This window comes from Apium graveolens, chromosome 11, assembly GCF_009905375.1.
Source record: "Apium graveolens cultivar Ventura chromosome 11, ASM990537v1, whole genome shotgun sequence".
Taxonomy (NCBI): domain Eukaryota; kingdom Viridiplantae; phylum Streptophyta; class Magnoliopsida; order Apiales; family Apiaceae; genus Apium; species Apium graveolens.
This window is the reverse complement of record NC_133657.1, coordinates 193,245,725-193,253,223: the sequence shown is the minus strand read 5'-3', so window position 1 is coordinate 193,253,223 and position 7,499 is coordinate 193,245,725.

Here is a 7,499-nt window from a genome sequence, read left to right as displayed (position 1 = left end):
AAGACTCATCCTGAGCAGCTGTCAAAATTTGATTTAAAAGCTGATGAAGGAATCTTTGTTGGATATCCACTTTCCACAAAAGCCTTCAGAGTCTACAATTTAAGAACAAGGGTTATCATGGAATCTATCAATGTATATTTTGATGATAAGAAGATTACTGGACTTGAAGATTTCAATGATCATGATCAGCTGAGATTTGAAAATAAAGACTTAAATTCTGATTCTGTAAATTCTGATGACTTAAACTCTGATCCTGTAAGTACTGATGTCATTGAATCTGTGGTAACAACTCCAAAGGAAAATGCACCTGTCCAGGGGGAGCAAGCTGAAGATCCTACTACATCTCAAGACTCTCAAGAAGCATCAGAACCTAAAACTGGCTCTTCAAATTCTGATTCATCTAGCTTTGATGAGCCAAATTCTAATAATTCTGGAAGCTCTGATACTTCAAATCCTGAAGGATCCAAGTCAAATTCTGAAGTCTCAGAGAGCATAACTACAGGGGGAGCATCAGAAAATGCTGATGGAGACATCATGGATTATGGGGGAGGATCCAGTTCTAGAAGTCAACTTCAATCTGCAAGGAAGTGGACCAAATCACATACACCTGACTTAATAATTGGAGATCCTGAAGCAGGTGTCAGAACTAGAACTGCAACATCAAATGAATGTCTCTATCATTCATTTCTATCTCAGACTGAACCAAAGAAAGTGGAAGAAGCTCTTCAAGATGCTGATTGGGTGCAAGCAAAGCAGGAAGAGTTAAATGAATTTGAAATAAATAAAGTCTGTACCCTAGTGCCAAGACCAAATAACAGATCAGTTTTTGGCACAAAATGGGTGTTCAGAAACAAAACTGATGGTGATAGCATAATTACAAGAAATAAAGTAAGGCTGGTTGCTAAAGGCTACTCTCAACAGGAGGGTATTGATTATGATGAAACATTTGCACCAGTTGCTAGATTAGAAACCATAAGGATCTTTTTGGCTGATGCTGCTCACAAAAAGTTTAAAGTCTTTCAAATGGATGTGAAAAGTGCTTTTCTTAATGGAGAATTGGAAAAAGAGGTCTACGTTGAACAACCTCCAGGCTTTGTAGATTCAAAATTGCCAAATCATGTCTACAGGCTTGACAAACTAGTTTATGGCCTTAAGCAAGCTCCTAGAGCATGGTATGAGACTTTAGCTCAATTTCTTATGGAAAGTGGATTTCACAGAGGTACAATTGATAAAACACTAATCTACCTCAATCATGGAAAGGACTTACTTTTGGTACATATATATGTTGATGATATCATATTTGGTTCTACAAATGCCAAACTCTGTGAGAAGTTTGCAAAGCTAATGCGGTCAAGATATCAAATGAGTATGATGGGAGAACTCAGCTATTTTCCGGGCCTTCAAGTCAAGCAAAATGAAGAAGGTACTTTTATCTGTCAATCCAAATATACCAGAAATTTACTGAAGAAATTTAGAATGCAAGATTGTTCAAATGCATCCACTCCCATGGCCACTGCAACCAAGTTAGATAAAGATACTGGCTTATCAGTAGATATTACTAACTATAGAGGTATGATTGGCTCTTTACTCTATTTAACTGCAAGTAGACCTGATATCATGTATGCTACCTGTCTTTGTGCAAGATTTCAGGCTGATCCAAGAGAACCTCACTTAATAGCTGTGAAGAGAATTTTCAAGTACCTTAAGGGTATAACTGATCTGGGATTGTGGTATCCTAGAGAATCAGATTTTAAGCTAATAGGTTACTCAGATGAAGATTTTGCAGGATGTAAAATAGACAGGAAAAATACTAGTGGAAACTGCCAATTTCTTGGAGGAAGATTGGTTTCTTAGTTTAGCAAGAAACAGAAGTTAATTTCCACATCAACTGCAGAAGCAGAATATATTGCTGCAGGAAGCTGTTGTGCACAGATTCTTTGGATAAAGAATCAGTTACTGGATTATGGGTTAGAATTTTTTAAAATCCCTATTTATTGTGATAATCAAAGTGCTATTGCTATGACAGGTAATCCAGTTCAACACTCAATGAAAAAGCACATCAGCATTAGGTACCATTTCATAAGGGAACATGTGATGGAAGGTACAGTGGAATTGTATTTTGTTCCAACGGATCAACAACTAGCAGATATCTTCACAAAACCACTATGTGAAGCTACTTTTACAAGAGTGGTAAATAAACTTGGAATGGTTTCAGGTTCTTTCTCTAAATCTGCTTAGTTTTTGTTCTCATGCATCAGACATTATGATCAGTGTTTACAGATTGTCTTATCTTCATTAAATCTGCTCTTTAATTGAAATTTATTAAATACTGATTGTTATCTGATGTGGATCTTTAAACTCTGATAGTGTTTTGAATGTTCTGTGACTATTCAATCCAATGAGGATAACTGTGCTAGATACTGACCTAGTAGTCTTTAACATACTAGAAATCCCATATTTGAATTAGATGTTTATGTGGAAACTCATTAACACAAGCAAATTCTGATTTTGAGCTTAGTCAAGTTTACTTTGTGTATCTTATTACTAAGTCACAAACTAGATTATTGCTTCTTATCTGTCAGATTCTGATGTCAGTAAATCTTAAGAATGAACTAAATGCTGATGAGCCTCACTTATTAAAAGAAAAGAAAAGAAAAGTCAGGTACTCCTTTGAGATCTAGAGTAAATATGTGGAAGGGAAGACCCAAGTGCAATGCTGGTATTAAGTAATATGCATTAGAAAAGCAAATAAATTTTCTTGGTGACTTTTCACATTCTCTGATTACTGGAGAAATACTATGACAACAACATAAATTCTGATAAGCAGTCGTGACTCAATTACACTGAGAAGCCACTGTAAAAAGGAATTTCAAAAGATGCATAAAATGAGCACAAACAGTTGAGGTGGACTCTTGCATAAATTTGTTCTATAGTAGACATCATGATTGATGACAGATTTTAAGCACTTTTCTGAGTTATGCCTTATTTCTAAGATGTACTAAAGTTTATCAGACTTTAATCTTTATCTGATATTTTGTTGAATGCACACACTTTCACTCCATATGAATGATGAAAATTACTATGGTGATTAAGTTTTTTTTGACAAACAGTTAAGTGTCATTTGCATAAATTCTGAGGACAAGTTCTGATGGAAGTTTTGATGATTGAACTTTGAAGAAAATAAGTCAGTATTTGTATGAAGAATCACAGAAAAAGATATTCACTTTTTGAGTATAGAAGCTATATTCTGATGATTGTTAAAATCTGATATAAGTTTAAATTCTGATATTAAATCCTGATGGAATCCTGGATGCTTACGTGACATTATTCTTTACTTGACTTATTTGTGGTAAAAAAACTGAAATAATCATATTTAAATCAGAATATATTTGGGTAAGATAAAAACAGTCATAATCATTATGGGTTAGTGGTTAACGTGTTTGTCCTAAAAATTGCATGTGCACGGTAATTATTGCTTATTTTATGTGCCCATTAACTCCTGCTTTAATTGTTTACTGATTGTTCACACGTTGCCAGGTGTAAAGTGTATCCCATGCTTCAAAAATATAACTGTTGAGTGGAGAGAAAATATATATGGGAGTTAAAAGATTTTCTAATCTTTTACTTACTTTTCTATTCTTAATCTCTTTTATTCTCTCTCTCTAATATTCTCTGAAGCATTTTCTTTCAGGACTTTTATCAAACACCTTGCAAACACTATCTTTCTCACTTAATTTCTTCGGAGATGGCACCAAAATACTTGATTTTCAATGGAGCTAAGTTTGTTCCTAACAACTATTCGTCTATTCTTAGCAAGGCTGAAGCTCCATCAGAACTTCACTTTATTCAGGACTTCCTTGCTAATTCTGATATTGGGTATGCTTTGACCCAACCTGAAGTAATCTCTGGAACCCAAGTGCTGGAGTTTTGGAGAAGTGGAATCTATGATGATGGAGGTGCTCAAGGGTCCCCAAGTATTATCTTTATAACTGGGGAGGATGAGCATGTCATGACTTTGGCTACAGTTCTCCAAGCATTGCAGCTGCCTGAGAACTGCGCTTATACAAATCTTGAGGAGCCAGTTCTTCAAAATATGATGGCCAGTCTGGGGTATGAAAAGACATTGGCAAAGTTGGGTCAATTGAAGAGATCAAACATAAGGAGGGAATGGAGTTTCTTCTTTGACTGCATTACAAAGACCTTCTCCAACAAATGTTCTAATTTCGATGCAATTCCCATACTCAGTCAACAAATCGGGTATGCTCTCATTAATCAAACTGATTTTGATTATGCAAGTGTTGTTTTAGGCTTTATTGGGGATAGGATGACAGAAGATAGGAACACTGTTTATTTTGCTAGATTCTGTCAGCTTATCTATAGTGTTTGATGTTCTGATAAGCCCCAATTAGCTAGTGACTTTCACCATTCAGACTAGCTAAAAGAGCTTTTAATGACTTATTATCTACTGATAATAAGAAGGCTATGTTAAGACCCCTCCGAATTCCTTTATCTGTCAAACAGGCCTTAATAACCTATGATCCAGTTACATACACTGCACTATATCCTGATGTCCAACCATCTGAACCTCAATCATCAGCACCTACCAGCACTACCCAACCACAACCAAAATCTACCATCAGGACATCTGTCAAACCATCACTTCAATCATTTCAACCTAAATTATCAGCACATACCATCAGATCTTCATCTTCCAGGCCAAAGAGGACAACGTCTGTTCCCCAACCTCCACAAAAGAGACGGAAGATGATTCTCAGAGATGAATCTGATAGTGATGAAGAGGAAACAATTGAAGCACGGGTTCATGCATCAGAACCTGTGATAGTTGGAGCTGAGAATGTTACTTCTCAGAAAGAAACTGCAGTTCAAAGTTCTGATACTTTGAAAAAGCAATTTGTAAGTTCTGAAGCTGCTAAAGCAACTCCTTCACTCACAAGGAGACTAAAGAAAATGAGGGCAGAAAGGTACAAGGCCAAGCCTGTAACACCCCCAGATTCGGGGTCGGGGATCCGGGTCGTCACGGTCTTTCTTTCCACAATATCACTTAACTTAATTAATAATAAATAACCTCATACTGTGACCCCACACTAACACACACCACAACCCGTTATAGTCTCAGAGATGAAATTGAAATAAGTACAAGTCCTTGAATCCACAATTTAAAAGTTATTACAACCCAAAATGATTACTTGATAAGTTTACAGTTAATTGCCATTATCTGCCATAAGTTATAATTATACAATATTTGGTTCCCAAAAGTAGAATGCCTGATCTACTAATAGATCTACCTCTGCAGCTATAATAGCTACAACATCAACGGGAAGACGCGGGACGCTTCCCACGCGCTTGCGCTGGGTCTGCTTTAGTCTGGCCATCTTTCCTAACTGTTGTTGTGTGATGAAGAAATGAAGCAAGAGTGAGCATTACAGCTCGCAAGATAATATATATAGTGTAAACAATAATGCAAGTATCTAAATGGATATCTTACTGGAAACCTTTATCAAGTGTAAGGTAGATACTTACTGGATATGAGCTTAAAGGAAGATGAAGTTACCAATTACTTCTCTATACTTATACCATTATATAAAGCTACTTGAACTACCACTGTTCAAAGTATTATAGGTTTCAAAAGGTCATCCATAGATGAGACCACAAGTTAAGACTTGAATATATTCAATCTTTGATATATTATTGAATGAAATGAAGTTACGAGATACTTTATTCAGTCCCGATATATATATCCACATATATATCTTTTATACATTTCCTGGAAACCTCTGTTATGTAAAGTATGAACAGAGTTTGTAATATCCAATGAATTTTGGAAAGGAAAAGAATTTTGGCATAAACCCGATATCTTGCTGATCAGGCAAAGATACCAATAAGTAACCTTTTCTACTAGTAGATGGACGAATTAACCACTGGTCATCACCCTGGTCGCAATAGGACCTTATGCTGGACTACCACTCAGCCACTTACGCATTTGATGGACTCCCACTGAGCCACTTACACTTTCATGGACGCCCACTGAGCCCATGTTGCTTATGCCGACTCAATAGATGGACTTACTTCCCGAACGTTGGGTAAGTAATCAATTCATTTACCAAAGCAGCAACCTCGTTGCGAATATAAAATACACCACAGAGCTGGATCCCTCAGGTTTTGAGTGAGTATTTAAATCCCCTTTAAAAGGAAGATCTTAAATATAAAAATGAGTTTTGGGATCCGCTCTAACTTTTAAAAATCATTTTGAAGACTCGAAAATAATTTAAAGAGTGTTTGGAGTAATGCTGATTTAATGAAATAAATCAGTCCTGATATATTAGAAAATATCCGAATATTATTATTTAAATAATATTCCCATGAAGAATAATCTTTATAGAATAATTGAAGTAGAAGTTGTAAAACTTATACTTGAAATGAATATTAAATAACCAAAGATATTCTTATATAAAAGTAATATCTTTATTTGAATAATCAAAAGTGAGTTTGATTATCGACACATTATTCTTTAATAACATAAAGAATATTAATTAGTAAATAATCGGAGTCATGAGTCCTCAAATGAATATTCAATTAATATTCATTAAATAATATAAACTGAGTCATAAGTCCTCGAATTAATATTCAAGATAATATTCATTAAATAAAATAAACGGAGTCTTAAGTCCTCAAATGAATATTCAATTAATATTCATTAAATAATATAAACTGAGTTATAAGTCCTCGAATGAATATTCAAGATAATATTCATTAAATAAAATAAACGGAGTCTTAAGTCCTCAAATGAATATTCAATTAATATTCATTAAATAATATAAACTGAGTCATAAGTCCTTGAATGAATATTCAAGATAATATTCATTAAATAAAATAAAATAAACGGAGTCTTAAGTCCTCGAATGAATATTCAAAGTAATATTCATTAATAAATATAAAGTTATCGAATAAACCTTATTCGATTAATAGTTTTGAAAACTATATATCTATATATATATATATATATATATATTATACTCGGGAATATCGACTCCCGGTTTTAGAAAATATTCACCTTTGGGTCCCCTATACTCAGGGTATACGCAACTACTGCTTATCTCTAGCATAGGTATTATGCAACTAATAAGCATTTGAATCAACAGATATATATCAAGATTACGAAACAGACATGCATATATATACCATATCAGCATGCTTCAATATATCGCAAAATTTGCTAATTAACTAACATGCATCTATCACAAGATAATGCATATACATATATACATCACAACAACAGTATAACGGGTAGAAAACTTGCCTGAGCAACTGGGGGTGACAAATGGCTTGGGACGAGTCTGGTAACCTATAAACAACATATAAGTTGGAATTAAACCAAAGTCGCTTATGAATCTATACTTTAACCAATTAGACTCTAACACTCGCTTTGCGCTCAACGATTCCCTCAAGTCGCTCGAGTACCCTCGGCTCCACCATTTTTA